Source organism: Coregonus clupeaformis, unplaced genomic scaffold, assembly GCF_020615455.1.
Source record: "Coregonus clupeaformis isolate EN_2021a unplaced genomic scaffold, ASM2061545v1 scaf0453, whole genome shotgun sequence".
Taxonomy (NCBI): Eukaryota; Metazoa; Chordata; class Actinopteri; order Salmoniformes; family Salmonidae; genus Coregonus; species Coregonus clupeaformis.
In genome coordinates, this window is record NW_025533908.1 from 274,649 (window position 1) to 295,788 (window position 21,140).

Consider the following 21,140-nt stretch of genomic DNA (forward strand, 5'->3'; position numbering starts at 1 on the left):
TGAAAAAGAGGATAGGACATATGTTTAGTTTAGGTTGTACACCTTTTTCTGAAAACAAATATGGTTAAAAAGGTCGCTGGTTCTAATCCCTGAGCCGACTAGTTGAAAAATCTGTCGATGTGCCCTTGAGCAAGGCACTTAACCCTAATTGCTCCTGTAAATTGCTCTGGATAAGAGGGTCTGCTAAATGACTAAAATGTAACAGTGAGCGCGCTCACCAAGTAGCCGTAACCTTGTTAATAACAAGTTACCTGAGGTAAACCTACAGGGTTAACGCTCACCAAGTAGCCGTAACCTTGGTAATAATAAGTTACCTGAGGTAAACATACAGGGTTAACGCTCACCAAGTAGCCGTAACCTTGGTAATAATAAGTTACCTGAGGTAAACCTACAGGGTTAACGCTCACCAAGTAGCCGTAACCTTGTTAATAATAAGTTACCTGAGGTAAACCTACAGGGTTAACGCTCACCAAGTAGCCGTAACCTTGGTAATAATAAGTTACCTGAGGTAAACATACAGGATTAATGCTCACCAAGTAGCTGTAACCTTGTTAATAATAAGTTACCTGAGGTAAACCTACAGGGTTAACGCTCACCAAGTAGCCGTAACCTTGTTAATAATAAGTTACCTGAGGTAAACCTACAGGGTTAACGCTCACCAATTAGCCGTAACCTTGTTAATAATAAGTTACCTGAGGTAAACCTACAGGGTTAACCCAGGCAGGTCTCATTGATAACAATAGTGAAGCTGGTATTGTGACGCAGAACAATGGGCTGGGAATAGAACGTTCTGAAGGCGAGTCGGTGTCACGGAGCTCAATAGAACTAATAGGAGCTGGTAGTGTGAAAAATGGCCAAACATAAGGCCTGTTTTTTCGCGATTACTTCATAACCAGGGACAGAAGGTAATATTATGAAACTTGGCTCAATGGCGGATGCAATTAACTAATTTTATCAGAAATAAACGTTGTAAAAAATGTCACTTGAGGCGCCCCGAAAATAATATTCAAAAGTTCAGTCCTTGGACACAGAGGGGTTAAACACTAAAGTTACCGTCCATCTAGTGAAGAGGAGATCCGGACAGAGTGATGGTAGGTAGCCAGCATCCGTCAACGAGAGAGGGAGAAGCCCTCCACGGTATTTAACAGGTGGAAGAAACAACCCGGGAGCTCCATCGGTCCACAAGAAAAGCAGGCAGCCGGTGATGATGTAGTGGTAGCTAGGATAACTAGGATGCTGCTGGTAGAGTAGCTAGCTTAGCTAGCTGTACCGACTAGCTTGGATAGCTAGCAGGTCGTTCGTCTGTCCCTCGAGGATGATGACGAATCCGGTGAACCACAAGATGAAACAAGGATAGCGAGTGAAAAGGATCTGGCTACACTCATACTGTCACTGACCATTACGCAAAAAGCAAATTGAACAATAAACTTCGGCGTCTCAACACTGTAACGAACTCCATCGTGATGGGTTTTATTTTTTTATTGGATTTGTATGTGATGAATAGCTTGGAAGGAATGCATTAATGAGGAGCACTGTACTGATATGGATTGTTTCACATAACAGGCTGATAAGAACACTCTCTCTTTGATGTCTGTGAAACTGTCCTTGAACCTGGCTACAGTGGATTTTGTGTATTTTCGGTGCTGACTCCGCAGGTTATTATCATAGCAACTATGCCTGGTAACAAATGGAACGGATTGGCTGAAATGGAGTCTGGACCACACTCAGTCGTTTGCTCTGGTTGGCCAACAGAAGAAGTGGAGGCTTTCTGTCAGAGTATTTTAAGAAGAACTTAGAACAATGGATTAGTTAACTGAGTGCCCTGCGTGGTATTTCAGTGGACCCGTATATACGAACCTTCATAGTTATCATACATACATTTTGCATATAATAAATTTAGCTTGGATTGAATATCTCTTGATTATGTTTTCTCTTATTCCAATACCAGATTTGAATTACGCAATTTCTAACAATTGGTGACCTCCGACTGTGATCTGGTAGCGGAACTTCACTTCGCTGGAATTCACCCAGCCTATTGGACATCACTGTCATCGAACCGTGTTTCACAAATTGCCCGGGCTTCTATAAAGGTAAGCAAAACACCTATTGTAATATAACTGAAGTTTTGCACATTGGCTTTATCCAAATTAATTTTGTGAAGCACCTGTTTGATGTAAGTGAACCCTATTCTACTATAAATAACAATTACAGTATACTACTTCGATTTCATAATGTACTATGCAAATGTTTGATAATTGTGATGGTTAAACCCATGGGAGTGCAAACTATGACTAGAGGTTCATAGGTGGCACTTTAAAGCGAATAAACAGTGTGACCTATGGATAGAGGGTGTGACTCCCATAGGATGTATTTTAAATAAACATTGTGACCTATGGTGAGAGGGTGTGACTCCCATAGGATGTATTTTAAATAAACATTGTGACCTATGGTTAGAGGGTGTGACTCCCATAGGATGTATTTTAATTAAACAGTGTGACCTATGGTTAGAGGGTGTGACTCCCATAGGATGTATTTTAAATAAACAGTGTGACCTATGGTTAGAGGGTGTGACTCCCATAGGATGTATTTTAAATAAACAGTGTGACCTATGGTTAGAGGGTGTGACTCCCATAGGATGTATTTTAAATAAACAGTGTGACCTATGGTTAGAGGGTGTGACTCCCATAGGATGTATTTTAAATAAACAGTGTGACCTATGGTTAGAGGGTGTGACTCCCATAGGATGTATTTTAAATAAACAGTGTGACCTATGGTTAGAGGGTGTGACTCCCATAGGATGTATTTTAAATAAACAGTGTGACCTATGGTTAGAGGGTGTGACTCCCATAGGATGTATTTTAAATAAATGGTGTGACCTATGGTTAGAGGGTGTGACTCCCATAGGAGGTGTTTTAAATAAGTAGTGAACTATGTTTAGAGGGGTCTGACTCCCATAGAAATTATTCTACACAAGTGGTGTGACAGTACGGTTTATGACTTAAAAATCATAGGAAGCATGATAAAAGGTTAGACAGTGAGAGTGTGGTCGTATGAATGAGAGTGTGAATGATAAACCAGTATCCCTTGATAGAAAACTAATTGGGGATCAAAGACGTCTGTGCCTGTCCAAACTGTATAATTTGGGGATAACTGTTGGGTTTGTGGTTGCTTAAACCATATAACCCGTTAAAACAATTGGGAACATAAAGCTAAAGTGATTAATTGTGTGACTGAACTGGTTTTGAATAGTTGTGTTGAAACAATTTGGTTTATTATTTGATTCAGTGTTTGATGTTTGACATAGCATAATACTGGTTTTAGGTGCTTGGGTTGAGGCTTTTTTTTGTTGATTATTTGATGTAATGTTTGACCCTGCAAAATACTGGTTAAACAATTAGACTGAAATAATTCGGTTTATCATTTAAATATAAACATGCACCAACTTTAACTAATTAGGTGGGAATAATTTGATTTAAATAACTAGATGAAAGTACTTTAAATAACGGCAGAATATTTAGAACACTAAAAACGAAAAACAGCTCTTCAAAAGAGCCAGCTCCTCAAAAGCTGAAGAGAGAGAGTTGCGAGGGAGGGGCTGGAGAGAGCGAAAGTGTGGCTTTTGGAGCGAGGGAAAGACTGGAGTTGGCTGGGAACACCACGGGGTGATTATTTGAGAGGTGCCTGTGGGTTTCTGACGAGGGATGAGATGGGTGAGAAAGTAGAGAATATTTACATTTGCATTTTTGGTGATTTGGCAGACACTCTTGTCCAGAGCGACTTGCAGGAGCGATTGGGGTTGAGTGCCTTGCTCGAGGGGCACATCGGCAGATTTTTCGCCTGGTCGGCTCGGGGATTGGATCCGGCGACCTCTCGGTTCTTGGCGCGGCGCTACTGATCACTAAGCTGCCTGCCGCCCCATATGAGTTTAAGGTTGTGGCGTTGTTTGATCATGTGATAAGGTTTAATTTGTAATCGGACCATAACTAAAGTGGTTGTAGAAGTAATGTATAGGTAGGGGAGAGCCAATAAGGGGGCTCCATTGAACTATTATGGTTTATTTGGCATTTCAATGGCATAAAGTGAAATCTGTATGCATGAGGGGAATTCGATTATGTATTATTATAGTATTATGGACACTCCGTAATAAATAAACTGAACCAAACAAGACGTTACTACAGCAATAGAGAATAGTTAATGTTGTTACGTTAGTTCTTAAACCCGATGATAGAGGAAAATGCAGAACGCTGTTAGAGTGTGTTTTATTTAGGCTACTAGGGTGTTTGAGACGGAAGGGGCTGGCTAGACGGGGGTGATGACGTGGCTGGATGTGCGACGTGAAAGTATTTACTTTGAGAGAATCGTAGGTGGTGTGGAGTGACTGGCGATGTCCCTGGTTCGAACACAGGTAGGGACAGTAGACAAAGCTTTCACAGTGGGGCTATATACCTAGATTACTATGTGGATGTGAAAGGTTGAATTAGATAGCTTAAATAGAAGTATTCTAGACAAGTCTATGAAAAATATGTTATAAGGTTACCATGCGCTCTCCCGAAGGAGCAAGGGGAGGGTGAGAGACAGTACAGTTCAGATGGTAGGAACATCATTAAATGTATGCTAATCAACGATAGCAAGTATTTGTTTTATTAATTAGGGCATAATCAGAGAGAACAGTTAGATAAATTGAATAGCGAACTGAAATGGTTTAGCGGGAAAATATAAATGTTTGGTACATGTAGCAGAGTTAGGGTAATCAATTAAATAATAATTGTATACTCGAGGAATTTTGAGTGGTTTTATAGATTAGTTATGAGGAATTAGATTGATACAAACAATTATTGATGGGTTAAGACTGGGGATAACCAGGAGAAAGAGATTAGCTCATCTCGTTGGAATGTTGCCAAGGGCTAGGGGAGCAGTAGTGAAGTTAGGCCGTATTTAGGTCATAAAAGTGAACTACCAAATTAAGGCCTGGCTATTTGTGGTTGTTTTTCAAATTGGGTTTTCAAATAAAAAACAACACACCTAGTATGATGTTTATAAAGCCTTGTTGTTTCAATTTTGGGGGGTTTTCAGCAGGTCAAGGGTGATAGGTCTTAGAGGAGCACACAGTGACTTTTATGGAGTTTTTTTTTAGCTTTTGGCTGAGTTTGGGGTATATATGATTTCTTATGAGAATGAATGTCATGAGGATTTAATGAACACTTGGGATAGCTAACATTTATGAAATATTTAGAATAATGGTAATGTTTAGTATACTATGGGATTAAACAGTTCGTTAAATGATTTCAATGGCCTCTGAACTCTGTTTTAACATTCTGGTGTTATTTTAATCATCCACACTAGTATATTCTAAAGGCATGAGAGGAGGACATTAAGATAGTTTATTTTACTAAGTTGACGGTAATTTGTAATACTGTGCAAATTGTGAAGAAGATTATAGTTTGGTAATAATATATTTGATTTGAACCATAAAATAACAGAAGAGAGAGTGGAGGGATGGCAATTGGATAATGAATTACCAATATTAACTAAAGTGATTGTTTAGATAGGTGGTAATATTGACACATGGCCAAATCATGTGTCAAAAAGGGGGATGGTTGGATTAAATATTAAATATATACGAAGGAGAGGACAAAATACTTTAAAAAAAACAACATGTATGATAGTTTATTAACCACACCTGTATGTCAGAGGTTTTGTGCCCCACAGGTGAACTAAAGGAGAAGGTGACCCACTCTATCTAACCAGGAGACTGAAGCAGGCCTGGCGGGAAGGGCCCTACCAAGTACTGCCTTTGCCAGCAGAATAGCTGAGAGATCCATTTGGGTGCATGTCACTCACTGCAAAAAGGTAAACCCAGCTACACCTGACGAACAAACACAGAGTTAGGAGAAAGATCCGATCACCACAAGGGCTCGGGGGTTGGCTCCTTAACGAAGATTCCCTTACCCTGTCTGATCATCCCTGTGTGAGTTCGATAGAAGGTGAAGCAATGGGTTGGCCTCTGGCATCTAACATGTTCTCAGGGCGAGGGTGGGGATTCACAGGTCTCCCGACGGTAGGTAGCTGTCTGATTGTGGGGGCCATATTCCTAACACACACGGACCCTCCTGTTTCAGCCAGAAGTAGTAGTTAACCTAACACAAGTTGAAAAGGCATAGGAGACAGCTAGACGTAGGGAAAGGGGAAATACTAGGGACTTTAGGGAAGGACATCACCAATCTCCATACACAGTTTAGGGTTGTGAAAGTAGGGAATTACCAGAAATGGCAGTGCGACCCATATGAGGGTAGGTACTGTCTGAAAGTCTGAATTATGCTAAAACAGATTACAGACCTGACAAGTGAGATATCTTCTTCAACTGGAGAGTCTTATGGTAACTTGCACTATCTGTTTCCCCCGATAACAAAGTCATTCCGACCTGGGTTGCCTCAGTTTGAAGTCACAGGGGATTCTAATTGTTTTTCTAGGACTAGTAAGACAGGATACAGGGTAGGGCCTCTTAGCTCCTGCTCCCACACAGAGAATGTCACAATTAAAAGAGACCATGACTAATCTCTCTTCTTTGTTGCAGCCAGAGGATTTTAGGAACCAAAACCAGACCCGTGCTGACATCTGATGGATGTGTGGTGATAACTGATTGTGAACTCACCTACATATGTAAACAATCAAATGTGTCAGAGACTGGTGAGTTGTCACATAGAAAGTAGGACCTCCTCCTGGGATCCTTTGATGAAAGGATATATATTGATGGGATCCACAATCAGATCGCAGCTGGGTTTGAATCAAGTATTTTCTGGTGGTCAACAATTTAAAAAAATGTAGATTGGATAAATTATATTTAATAGAACCAGCAAAAGATTTATAAACCACACTCGTGATGCAATAAAGGGATTAGCTGAGCAGACAGCGGTAACTAGCTTAATGACATGGCAGAATAGAACAGCTTTAGATATGCTTTTGGCTGAGCGGGACGGGGTTTGTGTTCTGTTTGGATATATGTGCTGTACTTTCATCTCCAACAATATAGCACCGGACGGGCCCGTGACCAAAGCGCTTGAGTGACCATCACCACGCTGGCGAACGAACTGGTTGAGAACTCTGGTATTGATAGCTCCATAAACGGTTGGTTTGATAACATATTTGGTAAATGGAAAACTATTGTTGTGACTATTCTGGGTGAAGTTATAGCTTCTATGGGTATACTTGTTCTTTGTGGATGTTGTCTTATTTCCTGGCTGAGTGACTGGTTTGGTGAGTACTCTTCTATGGTGGTTACTGGATTTCTGACCCTAGTAATTGTGTTTTTGCTGTTAATGTGTTGTGCTGCTTGCATCGTCCCCTGTCTCAGGAGGTCAGTGGTAGGAGTGGTGCAGGCGTCAGGTATGATGCTGTTGTTACCGGCCCAGGATGATGCGGGTGACTCTGCTACTGACTCTGAGACCAAGCTGGATGATCCATGGTTTGCCTAGTAAAATACATACACGCATTTATTTTCAGTTCTTGCTCATTTATTACCTTATGTTTTTACTAACCACTGTGATTGTTTATTCTTCCTGATGTGAAGGTAAAGGATTCCTGGGTGGCTGGTAGCCAACTCAGTACATGTTAGGTGCAGGGGAGGAATAGAGGGTTAAAATTATTTATTTATATTTTTTATTAACATTAAATGTTGTGATTTAATTTCCATATCCTGTTATTCTTAAGGGTGATTATACTCTGTTTAGAGTGACACCATAAATGGTGTCAAAAGAGGGAATTCTAAAATGTCCCTTTAAAAATCTTTACTCACACCCTAGAGTTTTAATAATCTTGTGTTTTGTGTTCACTCTAGGGATAATCCTGTGTTTTATGCTTTATTAATAAAGTTAACCATGTGAATGTTTGTCTTTCCTCATGTGATGGTTTGAACTTCTTTGATGACTGGTAACAGTTTGCAAGTTGGGTGTCGATGGAAGGACTGAAGGACTTTTATTATCAAATTGTCTATTAATAAAAGTGTTTATTTTTGTTTGTATTGTATTTTAATGAGTGACACCCTAGAGGGTGTCAAAAGGGGGAATTGATGGGTTTTATTTTTTAATTGGATTTGTATGTGATGAATAGCTTGGAAGGAATGCATTAATGAGGAGCACTGTACTGATATGGATTGTTTCACATAACAGGCTGATAAGAACACTCTCTCTTTGATGTCTGTGAAACTGTCCTTGAACCTGGCTACAGTGGATTTTGTGTATTTTCGGTGCTGACTCCGCAGGTTATTATCATAGCAACTATGCCTGGTAACAAATGGAACGGATTGGCTGAAATGGAGTCTGGACCACACTCAGTCCTTTGCTCTGGTTGGCCAACAGAAGAAGTGGAGGCTTTCTGTCAGAGTATTTTAAGAAGAACTTAGAACAATGGATTAGTTAACTGAGTGCCCTGCGTGGTATTTCAGTGGACCCGTATATACGAACCTTCATACTTATCATACATACATTTTGCATATAATAAATTTAGCTTGGATTGAATATCTCTTGATTATGTTTTCTCTTATTCCAATACCAGATTTGAATTACGCAATTTCTAACAATCGTTATTTCCCAACATCACCTCAGACCACTCAGCGCGTAACTGGACAATATGCTTGGCGCCAAACCGTACGTGGACGCGGACAGTTCTGGACGTGGACGCGGACAGTTCCAGAACGCGGACATGAGCAGAGCAACACAATACATTTACATTTACATTTTAATCACTTAGCAGACGCTCTTATCCAGAGCGACTTACAGTTAGTGAGTGCATACATAACCCAGTCTTTACACTGGCTTACATTAGTCATATTCATTTTTATATGTAAAACAAACATTCAAAGTTTTTTTTATAACAATATTTTGAGATCTGGGCCCATATCCACAAAGTGTCTCAGAGTAGAACATTGGTCGTATAAGTGCTGAGAATAAAGACATTTTACACTTATGGGTATAAATTAAAGCTATGCATGAAGCCTCTAGTCCCACCTAGTCGGTAGATATTTAGGACACCTCATGAGCTGTCCTAACCAGTTAAGAGGTACCAGCAGGTGTCTTGATAATACTATAGAATAATGCAGTGAGTCAGTGGTTCCTGCGCCACATGTAATTGCTTTGGAGTAGTTAAAAATAATATTTTTATATTTCTATATGATCAATCCATAAATAATATAGACCTACATGCAACCGTATGTCTTGTGCTTTTGGCAATGATTTCTGTATAATAATTATGTATAAGTGATACCATTAATGTCTGCATAGCATGTTGTCTTCATTTTGGCAGATTAACTCATGCTTATTTCTGAAGAGTAACTCAGGTTTTCGCCCAGCGGCTAAGGAGTTGGAGCTGTGGCAGGAGTTGGACCTATGGCAGAAAGGTGGCTGGTTCGAATCCCGGTCCGGGCGCTGGAAAAAACGGCCGGGCTTGATCTGACCACTGGAGGGCTGCTGGGTTCACATCCTCAAAACATTCACCTTTTGTTGATCAGAACTCTAGAGGTTCTTCTTCACTGAACCCAAAAATATATATAACTTTTAGTGGTTCCATATATTAAGGAAGTGATAGAAGCATTTCTGGTTCTATAAGGAACCTTCTTTTCTAAGTGTATAATAAACACGTTTTTCTTTTGATTATTTAATTACCTACATCATGTTATTTCAAGTTATCCCTTTGAAGCGCAACATCACGTTGTTAAAAAATAATCCTAAATTGGCCATGGCTATAAATTGGGCAATTGAAGGCATCTAGGGCGAAATATGTGTTCGATGAAAATGAACATTGTATGCAAAGTTGTAGGCAACATTATTGACAAGGGACCCTGATGCCTACGATGCCAAAGCTATTTAGAGTTGTTAATCGGGTGTGAAGAGTGTGTTGGTATAATGGTAATATTGTCAAAATTCTGCTTGTAACAACCATCAGAATTGGTTAAAGAAATATGCATTCCATTATATTAGGCAATAATGAAGAGTAGGCAAAGTGGTCGTGTCGTATTAAAATTCTATCAAATGTCTTCCATTGCAACGAGTCCAGTCAGGGTGCTGCAGAACCCCTGCAGTACCTCCACTGACCCCGGATTGAGAACTCCTGATTTAGCAGACACTCTAATCCAGAGTGATTTACAGTAAGTGCATTCATCTTAAGATAGCTATTTATTTTGTAAATAAAATCAATAAATTCTTCATAAAATTGTCATCTCACCTCTTAGCTTTGGTGTCATGTTCCCCAGAGAGACGCATTTTAGAGGCAGGGCCCCCCTCCTCTCTCTCCCCAGAGAGACTCATTTTAGAGGCAGGGCCCCACTCCTCTCTCTCCCCAGAGAGACTCATTTTAGACCACTGACCCCTAAACAGAGATGCAGCATGTTGGTTGTGGTGAACACAGTGACAACTCATTCTAGAATGTCCATTGTTCTCTTATTCATAATCTCTTAGAAATAAAACATTTACTAACAGACATATCGAAACAGTCAGGCTATTTAATGCAATCACATGAACATCAGGTTGTGACATCTCTTCTCCATGGTAACTGTCAATAATAATAATAAGTCACTGTTTGTTAAGGTAGTTATAGACAGTGCAGCAACACAAGGCCATGTCTCACACTTATTTGTATTCATTAAAAGTTGGCTATTTGTTGTCTTTCAATCTGAGAATGTAGACAGAATGGCTAAAACGGGCATGATTGATCTGAGGGAAAATCATTGATACATTCAGAAAGTATTTTTGCAACAAGTAGGAGATTTATATTATGTAAAGTAGGCTAGGTTATAATATATAACAGCGGTTTGTTAGTGATATGCAGATGGAGGTCTATACCTCAGCTATAGCCTACATATCCTAGATGACCAGCCTAAACCTGTTCAGATCAGTTCCCATAACGTTATAGACCTACCAGTAGCAGGACAGAGCTTGTAGCCTAGGCATGACATGTTTCACATTTCCAACAGAGACCATCAGGTTGGTCAGCATGATAAGTGATCATATATCAAACCTACTCTGACTATTGAATGTCTGTAAACGACCTAACTTTCTAATATAATAGTTCTATGTAGCCTAGACTTACCAGAGTCTGCCCGTCTTTCCTTCAAATCAACACATTTATCCTAATTTTAATGTTGCCGAGAAATGTGTCCCACAGTTTCAACAGCCATATTGTAAGTGCGTAGGCTACAAACTTACTTTTAATTTCATATGAGGAAAATGGTGCGGCCGCCTGTTTTCTTGCAGATGAAGTAGCCTCTCATAGGGAACTCAAAAAACAATGGTGTAAAGAGAATCATGTCCTCCTAATATAGCCATGTACATTAAAGAGAGGTATATTGCTACAGATCTTAATTTGAGCCGGTTTGCTACAGCAGGAAAATAATACTGAAGCAACACGACATTTGAAATATTATGTGGATTATAATCAGTCTTCTGAGTGGCGCAGTGGTCTAAGGCACTGCATTGCAGTGCTAACTGTGCCACTAGAGATCCTGGTTCAAATCCAGGCTCTGTCGTAGCTGGCCGCGACCGGGAGACTCATGGGGCGGCGCACAATTGGCCCAGCGTCGTCCAGGGTAGGGGAGGGAATGGCCGGCAGGGATGTAGCTCAGTTGATAGAGCATGGCGTTTGCAACGCCAGGGTTGTGGGTTTGATTCCCACGGGGGGCCAGTATAAAAATAAAATGTATTCACTAACTGAAAGTCGCTCTGGATAAGAGCGTCTGCTAAATGTCGTAAATGTAATAATAAATTGACATTTTTCAAAAGGGAAAGGTGGAATTTTTTTTATTACAAACTTCAGAAGCCTTTTTAACCCTCAAATACACAACACGTTTTAGTCTGTACATAGCTTGTCTTTATCTAAATAAGGCAGTTTGCATTATTAGCAATGATGTTGCATCTGTCCGCTGCTGTAAACCTATGTGATTGGATGTTATAGACCCCCATCTGAACAGTTTCTTTCCCCATGCTGTAGCCCTCACCAACTGGCCATCTGGCCCATAGAGACTAAAGGACTATACACTCTATACTGCTCACCACATCAAGCCATCTCTGAACTGTACACTACCATCTGGCCCATAGAGACTAAAGGACTATACACTCTACGCTGCACACCACATCAAGCCATCTCTGAACTGTACACTACCATCTGGTCCATAGAGACTAAAGGACTATACACTCTATGCTGCACACCACATCAAGCCATCTCTGAACTGTACACTACCATCTGGTCCATAGAGACTAAAGGACTATACACTCTATGCTGCACACCACATCAAGCCATCTCTGAACTGTACACTACCATCTGGTCCATAGAGACTAAAGGACTATGCCCTCTAAGCTGCACACCACATCAAGCCATCTCTGAACTGTACACTACCATCTGGTCCATAGAGACTAAAGGACTATACACTCTATGCTGCACACCACATCAAGCCATCTCTGAACTGTACACTACCATCTGGTCCATAGAGACTAAAGGACTATACACTCTATGCTGCACACCACATCAAGCCATCTCTGAACTGTACACTACCATCTGGCCCATAGAGACTAAAGGACTATACACTCTATACTGCACACCACATCAAGCCATCTCTGAACTGTACACTACCATCTGGCCCATAGAGACTAAAGGACTATACACTCTATGCTGCACACCACATCAAGCCATCTCTGTGTGGGAAAGTATTGGGAAGACAGAAAGATAACAGTGAATATGAGACATGGGGACGTATTGGGAAGGTTTAAAGATAACAGTGAATATGAGACATGGGGGAAGGTATTGGGAAGGTAGAAAGATAACATTGAATTTCCCCCAAGTATCTCAAACAGGAAGTTAAATTAGTCACAAGGTTGTGCTAACTAAAGTAGTGTTGCAAAAGCCTTTCCACCCCACTCTTCCCCATCAGTCTCAAGAACAGAACCTGTGGTTTAATGTAGAAACATGTAGATACAACAGAAACAAGATGTGGTACTATCTACTTCTCTTTTACCAGAACAGAGACATTTCCCAGAGGAGGCTGGTGGGAAGGGCTATAGGAGGAAGGGTTCATTTTTAAAGACTTTTGTTTTCATCTTTTTACATTTACATTTTAGTCATTTAGTCATTTTTTTTCATACTGGCCTCCCACGGGAATCAAACCCACAACCCCGGTTGCAAACACCATGCTCTACCAACATCCCTGCCGGCCATTCCCTCCCCTACCCTGGACGACGCTGGGCCAATTGTGCGCCACCCCATGGGTCTCCCGGTCACGGCCGGCTACGACAGAGCCTGGATTCGAACCAGGATCTCTAGTGGCACAGCTAGCACTGCGATGCAGTGCCTTAGACCACTGCGCCACTTGGGTGTTAATGACAGTTTTTAATGACAGATCATAGAAACATGCTGTTTTCACAAACAGAAAAGTATTTTGAGCCTTGTTACCCATTTTTTTCACACCTATTCCCCACTTAATCTGCCAAGACAATGCGCCACTAATGAGTCTCTCTTTCCTCACAGAATAAATGACAAATGGATGAATGGGCGATAGTTTTGCACCTTACTTCACAATTGAATTTAAATTAGGCTTAACTGAATGATAAGGAGGGTGCAGATGTTGAATTCATTTAGAAGAATAGTGTAATGATGAGTTTGTGTTATGCCTGTTTATCAGCAGCAAATCATTTGACCACACACCTTGTGGATTGATACATTTATCTTTTATGTTTTACTTTGTAAAAATAAACTGTCACAGGTCTGTTTTATTTACTATAAGTCTATTACTAATCAAATGTATTGTGGGAAACGAAAACATGCTATGTGTTGCAGTCAACACAATCTCACACTCAATCCGTGCAAATATGCACAAAAAGCATGCATTTTTGTGTGGCTGATTTTGTGTGAAAATACACATTTTTGTACGACTTAATTCATAGGAAAATACATTTTTTGGGGGGGTGAATTAAGCCACACAAAAACACACAAAATCTGCTAAAATACTTTTTGTACATATTTGCTCGAATTGAGTGTGAGATTGTGTTGCAAAAAGTAGGCCTTTAGAATTACGCAAAACATATCCTTGACTACCGAAGTTGATGAGTGAACCAATGATGCCAGTCAGCCTCACAGCCGGCCCATCAAAACTACACCTAAACTATACCAAAACTGTTAGGCCTACTGCTGCTAGGTAGCTCTCTCTCTGCTCTCCCCCTCCCCTCTGTCTGTCCTTGATTGCAGGAGTGAAGTCTGGTGTGCGGGAGTCAGGGTTCCAGCTGCAGCTCATTCACCATAATCACCTCAGCCTTTAAGACCCGGTCAAACTTTCCACTCATCGTCAGATCATAGTCAAGACAACCATGTTAGTCTCGCTGCCGACTCAACCTGTCTGTTTTCGCTCTTGTGTTTTTGGACTGTTTATTTACCTTTTCTCCTGTGCCACAGATATTTGGAACCTGACTCCTGCCTCCGCTTCACTCCTGCCACCACCATCCTGCTCTCCACTATCGGGCCTCTCCTTTGGACTCACCACGGACACTAGGACATTACGGTACCACACCTGCCCTGACCTGGATCTGTACCCTCCCTGTAACCTGGACTTGCTCTTCCCCATTTATTGGAAACCTGGACTATTGAACATTATAATAAACCTGTTAAAACTTCTCTGGCTTGGTGTACTTGTCTGCATTTGGGTTCTATCCAGTTAAATCATAACAGTATGATCTGACCAACATGAACCCAGCAGACAGTAGCTCGGATACCACCCCAGAGTGCACTCAAATTTGGACTGCCATAGCCAATCAGGGCATTCTACTTGGCCAACATGATACCCTGTTTAAGACGATTGCTGAGGACAGTCAGGTGCTGCTTAATCAGGTTCAATTACTCACCAATCAAGTGTCTGCCCTTACTACCCCTTCAGCCCAGATCAGAGAGCCTTTTGTTCCTGCTCCAGAGCGCTATGACGGGAACATGGGAACCTGTGGCGATTTTTTGACTCAATGCTCGTTAGTGTTTGAACAACAGCCCCTCACCTACGCCTCAGAAAGAGCCCGTATTGCCTACCTTATCAACTCTACTAGCGGTTCCGCTCGTGCCTGGGGATCCGCGGTCTGGGAGAGTCAGTCGGACATTTGCAACGCTTACGTGGCCTTCACCACGGAGATGAGGAAGGTTTTTGACCACCCCGTACGAGGCAAGGAGGCTGCGAAACGGTTGTTTTCTCTTCGGCAGGGGGCTCGTAGTGTGGCGGAGATGGCAGTGGAGTTTCGGACTTTAGCAGCAGTGAGTGGTTGGAATGACGAGGCATTACAAGGAGTGTTCATCAATGCTTTGTCTGAGACTTTAAAAGATGAATTGGTGTCATATGATGAATCGCCTACGCTGGATAATCTTATTTCACTCACTATCAGGTTGGATAATCGGATTCGGGAGCGCCGCCGGGAGAGGAGTGTTAGTTCCAAGCAACCTGTCTGTCATCAACAAACTCCTCCCTGCATCGTCCCTACGGAGAGAGCCGTGTCTTCCCGAGTCGATACGAGGAGCACTGGAACCCGAAGCCATGGAGGTGGGTCGTGCGGTTGTCCTCAGAGGAGCGTGCACGTCGTATTCAGGCTCGGGTCTGCCTGTATTGTGGAGAAGCTGGTCATTTCGTTCCTTCCTGCCCAGTTCGTCCGGGGAAAAGGGCCGGCTCATCATTTATGGGAGAAGTTTTGGTGAGCCGAGCAGCGGATTCTTCCTCTTCTCCCCGCATTCTGCTCCAGGCATCCCTCCAGTGGCAGTCCCAGAATTTCTCTGTTAGTGCGCTGATTGACTCTGGTGCCGACGAAAGCTTTTGGATAGAGAGTGGGCTCAACAAATGGATTTGGAGACTGTTCCTATGGACTGTCCGCTGCAGGCTAAGGGTCTAAATGGACAATTGTTGACCCGCATTACCCATCAGACTGTTCCTGTTTGTCTTAGAGTGTCGGGAAATCATCAGGAGAACATTCAATTCCATATTATCGACTGCCCACAGACTCCCCTGGTCCTTGGTATCCCCTGGCTCATAAAACACAATCCACACATTGATTGGGTGACAGGTAGCATTGTTTCATGGAGCACATTTTGTCATGTGAATTGTTTGTGTTCTGCTCAGACTCCTGCCAGTACTGTGCCTCAACCTCCACTGGAGTCCATGGATCTTTCTGCTGTTCCTGACGTGTATCATGACCTGGCATCCGTTTTCTGCAAACACAGAGCTACTTCTCTTCCTCCTCACCGGCCTTACGACTGCGCCATTGACCTCCAGCCAGGAGCCCCGCTCCCCAGCAGTCGCCTGTACAATCTCTCCCGGCCGGAGACGGAGGCTATGGAGAACTACATTCGGGACTCCTTGGCGGCAGGTATTATGCGTCCTTCCTCGTCACCTGTAGGAGCGGGATTCTTTTTGTTGCTAAGAAGGATAAGACCCTCAGACCCTGTATTGATTACCGTGGACTTAACAACATCACCATTAAGAACAAGTATTCTCTGCCTTTGATTAATTCTGCTTTTCCCCTCCTTCATGGTGCTACCATCTTTCGAAACTGGATCTACGAAATGCGTATCACCTGGTGCGCATTCGTAAGGGGTGATGAATGGAAGACTGCCTTCAACACACCCTTGGGACATTTTGAGTATCGGGTTATGCCTTTTGGGTTGTCTAATGCCCCTGCTGTTTTTCAGGCACTAGTCAATGATGTCCTTCGGGACATGTTGAATCGGTTTGTTTTTGTCTATCTGGATGATATCTTGATTTTCTCAGAGTCCTCCCAGGAACATGAACTGCATGTGCGCCAGGTGTTGCAAAGGTTGTTGGAGAACAAACTGTTTGTGAAGATGGAGAAATGTGAATTTCATGTGTCTGAGACCTCTTTTTTGGGTTACATCATAGCTCAGGGGAGCTGCGGATGGACCCAGCTAAGATCTCTGCTGTCACGGACTGGCCAGCTCCCTCTACCCGCAAAACAACTTCAACGATTCCTGGGGTTTGCGAACTTCTATAGGAGGTTCATCAAGGACTACAGCCGCATTGCGGCGCCACTCACCGCTCTCACCTCCATCTCACGACCGTTCGCTTGGAATGAAGGGGGCCGAATCAGCGTTCGAAGAACTGAAACATCGCTTCGCCTCGGCTCCCATTCTGATGCAGCCGGACCCCGACCGCCAGTTTGTCGTGGAGGTGGATGCATCCGACACTGGGGTAGGTGCAGTGTTGTCACAACGTTCTCCTGAAGATAACAAACTGCATCCCTGTGCTTTTCTCTCAAGGAAACTTTCTCAGGCAGAGAGGAATTATGATGTTGGAAATCGTGAACTGCTCGCCGTTAAGCTGGCTCTCGAGGAGTGGCGACATTGGTTGGAGGGGGCGGAACAACCCTTCATCGTTTGGACGGATCATAAGAATCTGGCTTACCTCCAGTCAGCGAAGCAGCTCAACCCCCGTCAAGCCAGGTGGGCACTATTTTTGGGAGATTCAATTTTTTCTCTGTCTTACCGTCCTGGGTCACGCAACGTCAAGCCTGACGCCCTGTCTCGTGTTCATTCGGCTGTTGATACTGGTAGTAACCCTGAACCCATTTTGCCTCCTACCTGCAGTATTGCAGTCATCACATGTGACATCGAGGGGATTGTTAGACAGGCTCAACATCATCAAGCTGACCCTGGGAGGGGTCCTCCTAACCGGATGTTTGTCCCTGAGTCTGCTCGCTCCCAGGTACTTCAGTGGGCTCACTCGTCTCCCCTTACCTGTCACCCTGGAGTTTCGCGGACCCTTGACTTTGTGCGACGGAAGTTCTGGTGGGCCACGATGGAGGCGGACACTCGAGCCTTCATTGCTGCTTGTACGGTATGTGCACGAAGTAAAAACTCCACCCAGGCCAGCGCTGGTCATCTACGACCTCTACCTATACCCAGCCGGCCCTGGTCGCATATCGCTATGGATTTTGTCACTGGACTTCCCCCTCATCTGGTAAGACGGTCATTCTTACGGTGATTGATCGTTTTTCTAAGTTCGCTCATTTTTTTGGCCCTACCTAAACTGCCCACTGCCAGAGAGACGGCTGATATTTTGGTTGAACATGTGTTCCGCTCTCATGGTCTACCCACGGATATTGTCTCTGACAGGGGTCCCCAGTTTGTCTCCCAGGTGTGGAAAGCTTTCTGTAAAGCTTTGGGCATTACATCCAGCCTGTCCTCTGGATATCACCCCCAGACCAACGGGCAAGCCGAGAGAGCGAACCAGGAGATGGAGACCGCACTTCGCTGTGTCACTGGGTCTAACCCTGGGTCATGGAGCTCCATGCTCCCCTGGGTGGAATATGCTCATAACACCTTGACTAACGCTTCCTCTGGTTTGTCTCCTTTTCTGTGTGCTCTGGGTTATCAACCTCCCCTGTTCCCTTCCCAAGAGAGGGAACTTGTGGTACCCTCGGTGCAGTCCCACATGCGCCGCTGCTGCAAGGTCTGGAGGAAGGCCAGGGTAGCTCTGTCCCGAGCTCGCGTACATGCAGAGGCAAGCCAACCGTCACCGGTCCCAGGCTCCCGGTTACTCTCCTGGTCAAGAGGTATGGCTGAAGTCACGGGACCTTCCATTGAAGGTGGAGTCGAAGAAGATGGCGCCTCGTTTTATAGGACCGTTCAAGATACTGTCTATTGTTAACCCCCTGCGCGGTTAGCTACAGCTTCCTGCCTCCCTACGGGTTCATTCCACCTTTCATGTTTCCCAGATTAAGCCTGTGTCGGTTAGCCCTTTGTGCCCGCCCTCTCGTCCCCCTCCTCCGCCCAAGATCGTGGGTGGGGGTCCGGTCTACACTGTCCGGCGACTTCTGGATGTTCGCCGCGGGGTCGTGGTTTCCAGTACCTGGTGGATTGGGAGGGTTATGGTCCTGAGGAACGTTCCTGGGTGCCCAGGAGCTTCATTGTGGATCCTGCTCTGGTTCGTGAGTTTCATAGGTTACATCCTGATAAACCCTGTCGGCCGCCAGGTGGCGTCCGTAGAGGGGGGGTACTGTTAGGCCTACTGCTGCTAGGTAGCTCTCTCTCTGCTCTCCCCCTCCCTCTGTCTGTCCTTGATTGCAGGAGTGAAGTCTGGTGTGCGGGAGTCAGGGTTCCAGCTGCAGCTCATTCACCATAATCACCTCAGCCTTTAAGACCCGGTCAAACTTTCCACTCATCGTCAGATCATAGTCAAGACAACCATGTTAGTCTCGCTGCCGACTCAACCTGTCTGTTTTCGCTCTTGTGTTTTTTTGGACTGTTTATTTACCTTTTCTCCTGTGCCACAGATATTTGGAACCTGACTCCTGCCTCCGCTTCACTCCTGCCACCACCATCCTGCTCTCCACTATCGGGCCTCTCCTTTGGACTCACCACGGACACTAGGACATTACGGTACCACACCTGCCCTGACCTGGATCTGTACCCTCCCTGTAACCTGGACTTGCTCTTCCCCATTTATTGGAAACCTGGACTATTGAACATTATAATAAACCTGATAAAACTTCTCTGGCTTGGTGTACTTGTCTGCATTTGGGTTCTATCCAGTTAAATCATAACAAAAACTCATTTCACACATAATAAGAGTTAGCCTATAGACCAGATTAAATAGTCTGATGAGTGACAATATTATCAGTGGTCAAATTGTACATGAAGAGATGGACGCATCTTGTATTTGACAGATGCAGGGAAAGGAGCATCTCTTTATCAAATCCTCCTTCAGAGTCACATGCAGGTAAAACATTGTGATTTCTATATAGTGCTGTATCTGAAAGAGCATATTCTGCAGTTTCTATGGCACTTACCTTTATCAAATAACTCTCAACATTCAAGAGGTGCAGCTCTATTTCCAAATGTCACTTTTCTCAACAATATCTGTACTGTCAATGTATTTAGCACATGACCACTCCAGCGCCAGCATTGCTCTGGCAACTAAGCAGAAACTAGTAACATAATGTTCTGTCGTCAATGGATGAATGGCCAATAGAAACCAGATAGAAACTGATAATGATGCATGTGACTTCAGTTTTGGTTAGCAGCGGATGTCGAAACCAAGTTGCTCAATGTCTTTCCATATCTGGGGAAAGATGAAACCAGGCCAGCGGGTGAGAGACTGTTTGACTGTGGTTTTGAGACACGTGGAGCCTTACATGGGCAAAGGCAGAAATGGGACCATAGACAGATTCTTCACATCAATTTCCCTGTCAGACAAGTTGATTGGAAAGAAGACTATCCTGCTCAGAACAGTGAACACACAAAGGCAGAAGCTGCTGGTAAAGCAACACTCACGGTGTGATGGAGAGTGGTAAAGCAACACTCACGGTGTGATGGAGAGTGGTAAAGCAACACTCACGGTGTGATGGAGAGTGGTAAAGAAACACTCACGGTGTGATGGAGAGTGGTAAAGCAACACTCACGGTGTGATGGAGAGTGGTAAAGCAACACTCACAGTGTGATGGAGAGTGGTAAAGCAACACTCACGGTGTGATGGAGAGTGGTATAGCAACACTCACGGTGTACAGATGTTAAATAAATAAGTGTTAGCTTCCTCAGCACCATGCACCCCACTGTTGCCACCGGCGGTATAACAATTCAATAATGATGAGACAGGAGGCAGGAATCAGTTCAACCATTTATCTGGAACGTGATCATCTCAACACATACAAACCCCCATGATGCTCTGCAGCACAACCCCAATATACAACAAATACATACATAAGTAAATGGACACTAAACAAAACTCATAGAGGAATTTAAATGTTCAGTTGTAGAAAGTAGGACCATGGGTCAGAAAGGTCAGTATGTTTGATAACTGGTTACAGAGGTGACATAACAAGCATAAGGTCCATTATAACACAGTGAAGTAGAGGTGGGAGCTAAAAGCAGACATGGACAGTGAGACGGTGTGAGGAGGCCAGGGGTGAAACACTAGATCAGGACAGGTAGAAATGGCAGGGCTGGAAATAGACACAGAGACACATTCTGATCATGGCTCAGACCTGACCTGAGACACCCAAACAGAAGATGCCATAGCAATGTCCTGTCCAGTAGGCTATATGGGATTTCCTTTCATCAAAATACAACACATGGAAATGTGTCCAGTGTGTGTGTCTGTGTGTCCAGTGTGTGTGTGTCCAGTG